The 14,021-nt window shown below is 37.2% G+C and overlaps 1 protein-coding gene and 1 pseudogene across 2 annotated transcripts in view; one reads left to right on the forward strand and one right to left on the reverse strand.

The window, feature by feature from the left end:
• NELL1 (neural EGFL like 1) overlaps positions 1-14,021 on the forward strand; it is a 1,037,291-nt gene that overhangs the window by 396,824 nt on the left and 626,446 nt on the right. The window lies entirely within an intron of this gene.
• Positions 13,242-13,341, reverse strand: LOC126019965 (uncharacterized; annotated as a pseudogene).

Genomic DNA, 14,021 nt, shown 5'->3' on the forward strand with positions numbered 1-14,021 from the left:
TCCATTGTGTTTGCATAATATATCCACTCCTTTCTAACAGATTGATTATTTAAATGCAAATTTTTTCATGTTTCTTTTCTTCTTTCCTGCATATCTCCCCATTATCTATGATGTGAAGTAGAAGTGGAAAATAAAATCAACGGTTTTTGATCAGTTAGGCACTTGTGGCTGAACTTTTTGAGGATCCTAGAATTTTTCTGAAGATTTCCTGTACTTGTGGTTTATCCTTAGCACATGCTGACCCCAATGGCTGGGGTAATACTTTCCTTTTCATCAACCTGATTAACATCATTGACTTTAATATCATGTACTAGCATCCTCCTTTTTGAAAATATAAGATAATCCTGTATCTCTTAGGCCAAGGAAATTCCCTATCTAATTTCCCCAATATTTACTGTGCCTATGCAGAAAAAAAAGAAGCAGCACAAAATAATTTGGTGGGGGAGTTGTTATTGTTATTACTGTTCTTGTTTTCATTTTGTGCTCTTTGTTTTGTTTTTATTTCAGGACTATGGTTATTGTGTGGTGGTTGTCTTTATTGCTGTGGTGCGTTTTAGATTTTTTGTTTGATTTTTCTTTTTGTATCGTTGTGTTTCTCTTCCCTTTTCCCTTTCTTCTCTCAAATTAATATTTATAGCCTCTAGAAGGACTCCACCCATTTTTAGCTTGTTTGATTTTTACCCCATTTTATTTTTTTTCTTCATACAGAACCACATAACTTAAACCATCTTGTTATGCCTCTCAAATTGAGGGAGAAATAATGGAGGGTACCAAGACCAAACAGTTGTCTGATCACTAAGTAGTAATAAAAATGATCAGATTTAAACATCAAACCTTAAGCCAATGACAACATAATTGATACCCAATCTACAACAAGCTAGACACAGAGGGAACCACTTATACTAGCAGCCCAGGTGGTTAGAAAGGGGGATCTGGGATGTACACTGGGAACGGGCGTGGAGGGAGAACAACTTTGGTGGTGGGAATTCCTCTGATTCAATGTCAATATGTACCTAAAATATTACTGTGAAAGATTTGCAATTCACTTTGGTTAAAATAAAAATTATTATTAAAAAAACAAATAATTAAAAACATATTAAAACATAAGAAAATATAAGATATGATTATTCATTTATTTTTCCTCATTGCTGTTTCATTTTGAACTTATTCATTAACTTTATCCCAAATAGTCAAGTAAAATATTGGTACCATTGTCCTGGCTTTAAATCTGGCAGATAAATCAGAAAGTTTTTCTTATTTCTCTTGGCATTTTTAGTCCATGAACTAGATTTCAATAAAACATGTGGAATGAATGAATAATCGATCAGAGGCCTTACTAGTTCCAAAGAAGAACACTTGGCCATAGGGGTTAGAAGCCTGGGGTGACACATTCTGCTTACCTTGAAAAGCAATGTCCAAGTAGATGAAACAACAGAAATTATTTTGGCCAGTGGCACAAAGATTGATCTGTTCCACCCATAGGGACTGGCACTAACTGTGCTGTTGTGGCTGCAGTATTGTCAGATGTTTGGTTTGATCTTCCTGATTTGGAGAATATTGAATTCTTCAAGGGGTACTTTTTTTTTTTCTCTGTCAGCATGGTGCTCATCACTGGCACAGGTAATGGAAGTCCTGAGTTGCCAGTGTTATGATGAGGCCAGTGTGCTGCTGTTTCCTGCCTGTTGACGCAAAAGAAGGTATATTTTTGCAGCACTCTTTGGCTATTTTTGGAGATTTCCAATGAATTGGTTTATATAGGGAGGCTTAGATATATTATTTATCAAATATTACATCTTAGAGATGGATGTGATGTGACAGAATCCTTATTTCTCACATGCTCAGACTGACTTCTATTCTGTTCAGATATGCCACTTTCTTTTAAGTTATCTTCATGTTTAGATATTTCCCAATCTCTCCTTGAGAAGGATATAGTCATTATTTTTTTATTTTTTTCTATCTGACTTAATTGGTCTTCAGAAAGTTCTACTCTTCAAGGGTAGCCAGGAGCTATTAAAATTTTTTTAGAGTAAATTCTGTGATTGAGCCTAAGTTCTAGCACAAACTAGCTCTGTGACTTTCTGAATCTTCTGACCTTTTAAATAAGAATAGTTACAAAACTCTTCTTCCCAAGGGTATATTGTTAGTCCACTTCAGAGCTTTCTAGTCCTAAGGCAGAATGAGAACCAGAACTTGTTTTCTTTTAAATGATTGAGCCACTAACCAGGGAATATAGTCTCTCAAACAGTGAATAACACACGACTGAACTGAATACCTCTGAGCTTGAAGAGCCACTACACCCTGTTGCTAACATCAGGATTTAGAGGAAGGGGAAAAAATACTTGACTCAGTGGTGGTGGGTTTGGAATTTAGGGTTTTTTGTCTTTCGGGCAGAATATTGCAGAATACGGTTTACCTGGTGCTGATTGGGTAAATCTCTTGGCTCTGTACTAGAAATTGGATCTTCAGGGTACAATCTTTTCCCATTACTTGTGGTGGAGTTCTGTGTTGCTTAACCTTGGTTCCTTTTGTAGTCTGGAGGTGTGTCATTCATATGTCAATGTCAGAATCTCACTGCCTTGGAGGTCTCTGGCAGAGCTTCCTAGGGGTGTGAAATTAGTTCTGTTACTGCATGTGTATCTGCCTACTCAGGATGCTGCACCCCAGGGCTGGGAGTGGTTTTTCATGTGCGGAGAGGGGTGGTGTGCATGAGTCTTGTTTGTTCAGGCAGATAGGGTTCCCACTACTAATTCATGCCAAGCTGGTCTCTATCCTAAACTTTAGATTTCACAATCTTTTTAAATTTATTTTCCTGATCTGCAATAGCATAAAACCATATCTTTTGCCTATCTCCCTCCAGTTTTTCTTCCTTGTGACATGTGCCTGAAAAGTCTTTCTGTTGGAAGACATCTATAAACATGTTCTTTCAGACCTCTCCTGTATGGGGCTACTACCATCAAAGGAAACCCAGACGCAATTTGTGACTTTGAGAAGCCACACAAGAGATTCATTGAACATTGTACCACACTGCCATATTCCCTGCATGGTTGGAACTGGTTCACGCTGGTCATGATCATGGAATAACGTGTTCCTGGTAGGAATCCTTTTTCTTAGAGATCATAGAAAAACTTTAAAAGGAAGATAAAAAAATTATTTTCCTAGAGTTTTTAAACCTTGAGGAGGGTACCCAAATGCAAAGTACCTTTTCAGCATTGAAGCAGTGATTATGTATTTTTCTGCTTTAAACTGCATTTTAATGAGCTACATTTGCCTTAAGAGTTAAGATAAATGTGTTTACATATCCATTCTTACAGCCAGTCTCTTGAGCCAAACTGCATATGCTGAATGTGAGTTTGAATAGTTGAAGTTTCTTGATGGAGCTGCCAGTGGAGGGAAGAGTGTGAATCTGAAGAGAGCTTTTAAAACTTTAATATCCCTTTCAAGTTTAACTGAAAGCGTGAAAATGTGAAGGATCAATTAATTATGGCCCATACAGTTGTGGATAATTGCTCATTTTCCTTCAAAGAATGCTGGCTCCCCAAATCGTTGCTTCTTTTAGGTATAAAGCTTAAACATTATATTTATTTTTATCACCAGAGCTTGTCCTAGGAAAGGCAAGTCAGAAGAAGGCTTTATCATTGCTAATTATAATTTCATACCTTTGGAGATGCACCTGTGTTGATTGCATAGGAACTGCAGTTCTTCCTTGAATATATGCAGATTGCGTTATGTAGATGGTACTTGGTCCCTTGTCTTTATAAAAACTAGCAGGTCTGAGATGTGATAAGGCTTTTTCAGAGTGGTGATGGGTCCCTTAGCAATTTTACTTGTAGTAATTAAACTATCTAAAAATTATTCCAAGGGAAGTGATTTATTACTACCATGTTTGGGCTGATCCAGGATCAAACTAACAAACAAAATGTACTTCTTCCCATGACAATGACTGTTATTTACCTTCTGCTCTGTCATTTTTTTCTTATAGAAACATTTTGATGTTTATCAAATTTGGTATAATTGTTCATTTTGTCTAAAGACCTGACTATGATTTGGTAGGATACTAAGCCTGTGTTTGTACAACCAACAGCCACTGTTGACCTTATATCTTTCTGTGGCCTACCACTTGGCTCTTGACTCTTATGCCCTGGTTCTACATTCACATAATTTTGCCCTTCATTTTAGTGAATATCTTGGTGGCAGTGTGTATATATGTATGTATGTATGTATGTATGTATATGTGTGTGATATCACCTTATGGTGAGAAATATTAGCTTAAACTACCCAACTTCTACCCCCTAGAAGCAAATTTACAATTTTTTTTTCATCAACATTGGGTCTAGATACTCCCATATATTCCAAATTTGTCTTTGGTTGAACACCATTTGTATTATTTGATGTTTCATTTATAGAGATAAGAAAGGAGTTCCTTAGGCAATGATCCCTAATGTTATGCTATTCACATAATAGCATATGAATAGCATATGCATATATTGATGTTATTTATAGAGGATTAAACATACTGCTTTTCTCATAGAAGTCTTATTTTACACCCATTGCCCCACTACAATGTTTAATAGTTTCTTATTTCCTGTTCAGAAGTGTATATGTTTGATGATACAAGTTAGTATGGCACTTAAGTTGAGAAAGATACTCAGGTGTTCATAATTTAAAAAAATTAACTAAATTTCTGAAATTTTTGTACTTTGCTAAAGATCTGGGAATAGAGTTCCTGAATTTTAAACCTTGAAATCAGAATTATTTAAACCCAAAGTCTCATTGTCTGGTCAGATTTTTTTTCACAGCCCACTTTCTGTTGCACCATTATCAGGGTTTCAGGAAGAGTCATGGTGGCAAGATTCTGGAAAGGTTGTCCTTTGTCTCTCTTTGAAGAGAGAAAAGAGTTGAAATCATAAAGTCAAATGTGAGTTTTAGCATTTACTTTTTTGTAGCTTTGAGTGACTTGTATAATTCTGCCTGCATAAATAGAGAAATTCCACTGGTTTTAAGACTCTCTCCTAAGCATTTGAGGTAAGAAATGCTAGTGTGGTATGTGGAATATCTTACTTGCTCAATCAAATATTGCTACTGTTTTGCATTAACTTTCAGAAAAGAGACAGTATGATTTAAAAGCATGCAGAACTTTGAGGCTATGATAGTAAGATGAATGAGTCTGAACCAATGGAAGCACTTGAGATTTCCTGGGATCTGGAAGTACTCATTGAAAAATTATAGCTAAGCCTGCGCAGAGGGGCCCAACTGTGAGTGTGAACTGTAAATATCTGTCTACTGTCCTCTTGTGTGAAACTCTTGGGAGTGGGGCAAAAGAGGCTCCAGAAATCTGCTCTCCCTACCCCGGAGGCCATTTCCAGGGCGGGATTCAGAACATAAAAACCGGCCGGCAGACTGCTGCAGAAGCTGGATTCCCTGCTTGGGACATCAGGCGGGGAAAAGACACGAATCTAAGCCTGCGCAGAGGGGCCCAACTGTGAGTGTGAACTGTAAATATCTGTCTACTGTCCTCTTGTGTGAAACTCTTGGGAGTGGGGCAAAAGAGGCTCCATCAGAGCACGGCCGCTCCGCTTCGCTATGCGGCCGTGCGCTCCTTCTAAGAAAAGAACACCATTGCAACAATAAGAAAAAATCACAATAAGAACTGTGCTATATCAGAGAAGCAAGCATTTCTCTCTGGACTGTCTTCTCTGTTGCATGCTCGGGCCTAAGATTTGACCCAGTGTGAGGCTTCATCCACGGAGGACTCCCCTCCCTTAGAGGCAAGTCAGCCCATCCAGAAAGGGAGGAGCCAGAGGAGTGTGCTGCCTACATCATATAGACAATGAATACCACCACAACACGTAGAAAAACCCACAATACAAGTGTGACAATGGGGAAACAACGCAGGCCAGCATCAGACATAGAGAATGAAGATGACAATTCTGAGGACCAGATAATGACTGAACAACTAATCAACCTCTCAGATAAGGACTTTAGACTAGCAATATGGAAGGTGCTCAACAGACTCCAAGAAACCATGGATCGAGTTGAACAGAACACTAATAAGAACCAAGAAAATATGAAGGCAGAAATGACAAAACTCCAAACTGAAATAACATGTCAACTAACAGGACTGAAAAAGTCAGTAAACGAAGTGAATGACAAAATGGATAAGCTCTGGGACAGGGTATCAGAAGCTGAGAATAGACTTGGTGCTGTGGAAGATGAGATACATAACAATTCCATACAGCAGGAGAGATTGGACAAAAAACTTAAAGCAAATGAGCAGACAACGGAAAAATTAGTCAAAGAATGGGAACAGACGAAAATAGAAGTCTATGATAAGATCAACAGAAACAACTTAAGAATCATTGGAGTCCCAGAGACCCAGGAAGAAAATTTCCAGGAAGAATCAATGGTCAAGAACATCATTAAAGAGAAACTTCCAGAGCTAAAGAATATAGGTGATCAAATCCTGCATGCTCGAAGAGTACCAACCAAAAGAGACCCCAGAAAAACCACCCCAAGACACATCCTAGTCACAATGACAAATCCCACAGATAGAGACAGAATTCTGAAAACAGCAAGATCAAAAGGGGAAATTACACTCAAGCAAGCATCCTTGAGATTTACAGCAGACCTGTCACCAGAAACACTCAATGCCAGAAAGCAGTGGTGGGATATTGTGACAAGACTGAATGAAATGAATGCTTCACCCAGAATACTATACCCAGCAAAACTCACTTTCCGGTTTGACGGAAGAATACATGGTTTCACTGACAAAAAGCAGCTCAGAAACTTTACAGACACAAAACCAGTCTTAAGAGAAAAACTGAAAGACCTAATTTAAGACAAGACTAACCAAAAGACACCAAATTTCGATATAAAGATGGCATTAAATCCCAGGACAATTCTTTCTCTCAACGTCAATGGTCTAAATGCACCAGTCAAGAGACACAGAGTGGCTAAATGGATCAAAAAACTCAATCCAACCTTCTGCTGCCTACAAGAAACACACCTGAATAGTCAGAACAAACATAGACTCAAAATAAAAGGCTGGAGAAAAATTATCCAAGCAAACAACACCCATAAAAAAGCTGGAGTGGCCATACTAATATCAGATAATGCAAACTTTATACTCAGGAAGGTTGTAAGGGACAAAGATGGACATTTTATATTAATCAAGGGGTATATAGAGCAGGAAGAATTCACTCTCCTAAACATATATGCACCAAATGAGGGGCCAGCAAAATATTTAATACAACTGTTGACAAATCTGAAAAATAATATCAATAACAACACAATAATTGTGGGGGACCTTAACACGGCTTTGTCAACACTGGATAGGTCAACCAGACTGAAACCCAACAAGAATATACTAGACCTGAGGAGAGAAATGGAAGAAAGAGGCCTAGTGGATATATATAGGACACTCCACCCCCAGAAACCTGGATACACATTCTTCTCCAATGTACATGGGACATTCTCCAGGATAGACTACATGCTGGCACATAAAACATATCTCCATAATATCAAGAGGATAGAAATTTTGCAGACTACCTTTGCTGACCACAAGGCTCTGAAATTATTTGTGAAGTCCAAAGGGACTCAGAAGAAAAACATTAACACCTGGAAGTTAAACAGCCTCATACTCAATAACCAGTGGGTCCGAGATGAAATCAAGGAGGAAATCAAAAGGTTCCTGGAAACAAATGACAATAAAGACACAAACTATCAGAACTTATGGGACACAGCAAAAGCAGTACTGAGAGGAAAATTTATAGCTTTGCAAGCACACATCAGGAAGGAAGAAGGAGCTTACCTGAGTAGCTTAATGACACAGCTAATAGAACTAGAAAGTGCTCAACAAAAGGACCCAAAAATAGGAAGACAGAAGGAAATAACAAAGCTGAGAGCAGAAATCAATGAAGTGGAAACCCAAAAAACAATCCGAAAGATCAACGAAAGCAGAAGTTGGTTCTTTGAAAAAATAAACAAGATTGATAGACCACTGGCAAACCTAACAAAGAAAGAGAGAGAGAGAAACTTGATAACTCGTATTAGGAATGAAAAAGGAGAGATCACTACTGATATGACAGAGATTCAAAGGGTAATCAGAAACTACTTTGAGAAACTCTACGCCACTAAAAATGAGAACCTGGAAGAAATGGATAAATTCTTGGACTCTTATAATCTTCCACGGTTGAAGGAAGAGGATGTAGCATATCTAAACACCCCCATCACCATTGATGAAATCAAAACGGTAATCAAAGGTCTGCCGAAAAACCAAAGCCCAGGCCCAGATGGATTCACTAATGAATTCTTTCAAACTTTCCAAGAGGAACTACTACCAATCCTGGCAAGACTCTTTCATGAAATTGAACAAACGGAAACACTTCCAAATAGCTTTTATGAAGCCAACATCACCTTGATACCTAAACCAGACAGAGATGCTACAAAAAAAGAAAATTACAGACCAATATCGCTGATGAATGCCGATGCAAAGATCTTCAACAAAATCCTGGCAAATAGGATTCAATGCCTCATTAAGAAGATCATCCACTACGATCAAGTAGGTTTCATCCCAGGAATGCAAGGCTGGTTTAACATCCGTAAATCCATCAACATCATACACAACATCAATAACAAGAAAAATAAAAACCACATGATCATATCAATAGATGCAGAGAAAGCATTTGATAAGGTCCAACACCCATTCTTGATCAAAACTCTCAGCAAGATGGGAATGGAAGGAACCTTTCTCAATCTAGTTGAAGCCATCTACCACAAGCCAATGGCAAATATTATCCTCAACGGAGAAAAACTAAAAGCCTTCCCTCTAAATTCTGGTACAAGACAAGGCTGTCCTCTCTCACCACTCCTATTCAACATAGCACTGGAAGTACTTGCTATAGCGATTAGGCAAGAAAGAGATATCAAGGGAATTCAGATAGGAAAGGAAGAAGTCAAGCTCTCACTGTTTGCAGATGACATGATACTCTACTTAGAAAACCCTAAAGACTCCACCAAAAAGCTTCTAGAAACAATAGACTCATATAGCAAGGTGGCAGGCTACAAAATTAACACACAAAAATCAATGGCCTTTCTATACACCAATAGCATTAAGGAAGAAATGGACATTAAGAAAACAATCCCATTCACAATAGTGCCACACAAACTCAAATATCTTGGAATCAACTTGACTAAAAATGTGAAGGACCTATACAAAGAAAACTATAAAACTCTGCTCCAAGAAATAAGAGAGGACACGCGGAAATGGAAACGCATACCCTGCTCGTGGATTGGCAGGATTAACATCATCAAAATGGCAATACTCCCCAAGGCATTATACAGATTTAATGCTATCCCTCTAAAGATACCCATGACATTCTTCAAAGAAGTGGATCAGGCACTTTTGAAATTCATTTGGAACAATAAACACCCTCGAATAGCTAAAGCAATCATTGGGAAAAATAATATGGGAGGAATTACTTTCCCCAACTTTAAACTGTACTACAAAGCAATAGTTATCAAAACAGCATGGTATTGGAATAAGGACAGGCCCTCAGACCAGTGGAATAGACTTGAATACTCAGAAAATGTTCCCCAGACATACAACCACCTAATTTTCGATAAAGGAGCAGGAAACCCTAAATGGAGCAGGGAAAGCCTCTTCAACAAGTGGTGTTGGCACAATTGGATAGCCGCTTGCAAAAAATTGAACGTAGACCCCCAGCTATCATCATGCACGAAGGTGAAATCCAAATGGATTAAAGACCTCGATATCAGCCCCAAAACCATAAGATATATAGAACAGCACATAGGCAAGACACTCCAGGACATTACAGGCATCTTCAAGGAGGAAACTGCACTCTCCAAGCAAGTGAAAGCAGAGATTAACAGATGGGAATATATTAAGCTGAGAAGTTTCTGCACCTCAAAGGAAATAGTGCCCAGGATACAAGAGCCACCCACTGAGTGGGAGAAACTATTCACCCAATACCCATCAGATAAGGGGCTAATCTCCAAAATATACAAGGCACTGACAGAACTTTACAAGAAAAAAACATCTAATCCCATCAAAAAATGGGGAGAAGAAATGAACAGACACTTTGACAAAGAAGAAATACAAATGGCCAAAAGACACATGAAAAAATGCTCCACATCACTAATTATCAGGGAGATGCAAATCAAAACAACGATGAGATACCACCTCACACCACAGAGAATGGCACACATCACAAAGAATGAGAACAAACAGTGTTGGCGGGGATGTGGAGAGAAAGGAACTCTTATCCACTGCTGGTGGGAATGCCGTCTAGTTCAACCTTTATGGAAAGCGATTTGGAGATTCCTTCAAAAACTGGAAATTGAGCTCCCATATGATCCAGCTATACCACTCCTAGGAATATACCCTAGGAACACAAAAATACAGTACAAAAACCCCTTCCTTACACCTATATTCATTGCAGCACTATTTACCATAGCAAGACTCTGGAAACAACCAAGATGCCCTTCAACAGATGAATGGCTAAAGAAACTGTGGTACATATACACAATGGAATATTATGCAGCTGTCAGGAGAGATGAAGTCATGAAATTTTCCTATACATGGATGTATACGGAATCTATTATGCTGAGTGAAATAAGTCAGAGAGAGAGAGAAAAACGCAGAATGGTCTCACTCATCTATGGGTTTTAAGAGAAATGAAAGACATTCTTGCAATAATAATTTCCAGACACAAAAGTGAAAAGAGCTGGATGTTCCAGCTCACCATAGGAAGCTCACCACAAAGAGTGATGAGTTTAGTTAGAGAAATAACTACATTTTGAATTTTCCTTATAATGAGAATGTATGAGGGAAATGGAGAGCCTGTTTAGAGTACAGGCGGGGGTTGGGTGGGTAGGAGGGAGACTTGGACATTGGTGATGGGAATGTTGCACTGGTGATGGGTGGTGTTCTTTACATGACTGAAACCCAAAAACAATCATGTATGTAATCAAGGTGTTTAAATAAAAAAATAAAAATTAAAAAAAAAAAAAAAAGAAAAATTATAGCTAAAGTTCTTCCTCTCTTCCTAGTATATCTAATGTTTATCAGTATGTGTTAAAAGCAGATGTCTTACACACCAGAATTTAGGAATAATATCACTTAATCCTAGTGCTAAATTTGGTGTTAGAAAACCAGAAGTTTTTTTTTTTTTCAGACAACAGATTCTCTCCCTTGAAACATATGTTTCACTGTAAAGAATTAAGATAAGGTTTACTTTTTTTTTTATTTGTTACCACATCCCACAGTGTTTTAGGGCTTACACCTGGCTCTGGCTAATAGATTACTGATGTCCAACTATCTGGACTATATGGGGTGCCAATCAACTGCAGGCAAGAAATTTCCTTGCTCATTATATTATTCCTCTGGTCTCCTAAGTTTCAAAAACCTTCCTCATAAAAATAGTTTTCAAAACAACTTGATAGCAATGCTCAAAGTAACTTAAAGTAACACTTGTTATCTCTGTTATTTCTCCAAATCATTGGTTTTATTTTCATTCAGTTGAAGAGGTTATTCTGAATAGTGCAATATGGGTGAGTGATTTATTTTTGCATTGTGTTTTCTAAATGTTTCAACATGAATCTGACACTTATTAAATTAGCATATATTTAGAGTGCTTAATTTTTTTTAAGTCCATGAAACTGCAGATTTAATAGACCAGAAGGGAAGATGCTCCCTGCTGTACAAAGAAGCATCTGGGTTCTAAAAGGTTTAGAATGTAACCACTATACGACCCTGCTGAGTTTGTGGACCATTACCTGAGAAATAATGGGCCTTGCTATATACTGAAAAAGAGTGCATGGGGCGTGTGCACTCCAACCTCCAAGCTCTAGCCTCATGAGTAGAGCGGCTGACTTGACTGCTTTGCTATGGCTCATCACTCTGAAAAGACTCTCGAACTCCGTTTTACTTTTCTTTATTTTGTACCCATGTTAGTAATCACTGAGCATTGTTCTCAGGTGATTTGGCATTGGGTGAAAACTAATCTTCCATTGAGTTGCAAATGCTTTGCAAGTGTATTCTTACAAATAAAGATAACAATTTAGTTTTTAAAAATTAACATTTCTAATTTATTATAGACAAGAAAAAATCTCGAGGTGCTTAGATGTTCCAGTGTGGAAACAGACACATTTGATTTCATTCACATATAGAATCTTCTAGAATATATTGTTACTCCTCTTGTGTCTTTCTTCCCTTCATCTCCCTTACTCATCCTTCCTTCTTGTCCTTCTTTTTCTTTTAGTATCTATTTTCTATTTAATTTGAAGATATGTGATTATTACATATTATGAAATTATGTAAAATAAACATAATTGCAACCTAATTTTAGTATATGTGCCATCAACGCAAGCACACATGAAAAAAAACATAATGCGTTTAATTAAAATGAAAATGAAGTATTTCAGAAGAATAATGTTACTTTATAAATTGTTTGACTACATTTTCTCACATGTGTTTTTATAATTGTTGAATGATTTTAAAATTGTCTATATTCTGTCCTCCTGCCTGTGGTCTTTGCATGATAAACTGAAACAGATAAGGATTCAGTTCTAGAATTAGCTGCACAAATTCTGTTTCTACCATTTAGTAGTTCTAGTTAATTGTCCCAGTGCTTCATTGGCCACGTGGAAATAATAATAGTCTTGCTTTTATAAATTGTTTTGGTGGAAAGTTGCAATGGTTTCTATCTTGTAACCACATATATATTGCTTCCCCAAAGGCTCTTCTCCAAGTTAAATAGCAGTGAGTGGTGTTAATTTAGTGATAGCACCTGAAGTAAAGCTGCATTCTATGAGTGACAAACAGATAAAACAGTTACCTAAGAAGAATCAGATATCCTGGTATCACAGATACTTGCTGCAGGTTTCAAAACTTATTAATAATTCAAAATTCTACCATAGATTTATAATTCAAACTTTTTTTTCCTTTACATTTGGCCAATTGAACAAACTACTTGTTTATTCAATGGGAAAACATATCTGAAACTTTGCTTCCTGTCTCACTACTATTTAGTTGTTCATTTTAACTCCTAGTGATCGGTGCTTTATTTACGCCACAAACAGAAAGTTTCTCTTCATCTCAGAATATAATTCATTCATTCGTGAAACATGTGCATGCCATCTCAGGGCCATTCTTTTGCACTTGCTAAGGACACTGTGTAAATAAACTGGAAATATATCTGTTCTTACTAAACTGTTCGTGTTCCACAGGCTATACATAATTCTTGCGTGTCACCTTGTGCAGGGGTCATGCTAATATTCTCTGTATTGTTCCAATTTTAGTATATGTGCTGCTGAATCGAGCACTACATATAATTATTTTGAAGTTTCTCTGCACTATTTTTTACTTAATAATATATTTTATTAAGTGTTATTTAACCAGAAAATTTTTATTTAAGCATGAAATCAATATAAAGTTGTTGAATATTTATAAATATTTTATCTTTGTAACTTTTAATTTTTTTAATTTAAACACTGGTTACAAGGTTGTTCATATAGTTTTATTTTAACAGATATAGTTTTTCATTATTGAGTTACATTAACACTGTATTAAAATGTACAACAATCTTCGCTGGTGCACATGTTCTGCCACAAATATCCTCAGTTTCCCTATCACTCTCTCTATTGCCCTCTTTACTTCCTTTCTCTAGGGAAGACATTTTTCTTCTCTCTCTCTTTTCTCTCTTTCTTATTTCACCTTTAGACATGTTGGTTTGCAGTACAGTGAATATTTTCTACCACAAATGTCCACAGATTCTCTCCCACCCATCCTCGTATTTATATTTTTTTTATCCTGCATTCAAAACTTGGTATAAGGCATGGAGTGATAGTTGAAAAGTTTTGGTGCAGGCTTTTCACCCTGCCAACACCACAAACAGACCTCCAAGCCCTGCCAGGAGTAATCACTGAACACAGAGAGAGGAGTAATCTCTGGAGAACTACATGGATAGTACACCCCACACCAATGATTTATATTTCTCTGTGAC

The sequence above is a fragment of the Suncus etruscus genome, chromosome 9 (genome assembly GCF_024139225.1).
Source record: "Suncus etruscus isolate mSunEtr1 chromosome 9, mSunEtr1.pri.cur, whole genome shotgun sequence".
NCBI classification, from domain to species: Eukaryota; Metazoa; Chordata; class Mammalia; order Eulipotyphla; family Soricidae; genus Suncus; species Suncus etruscus.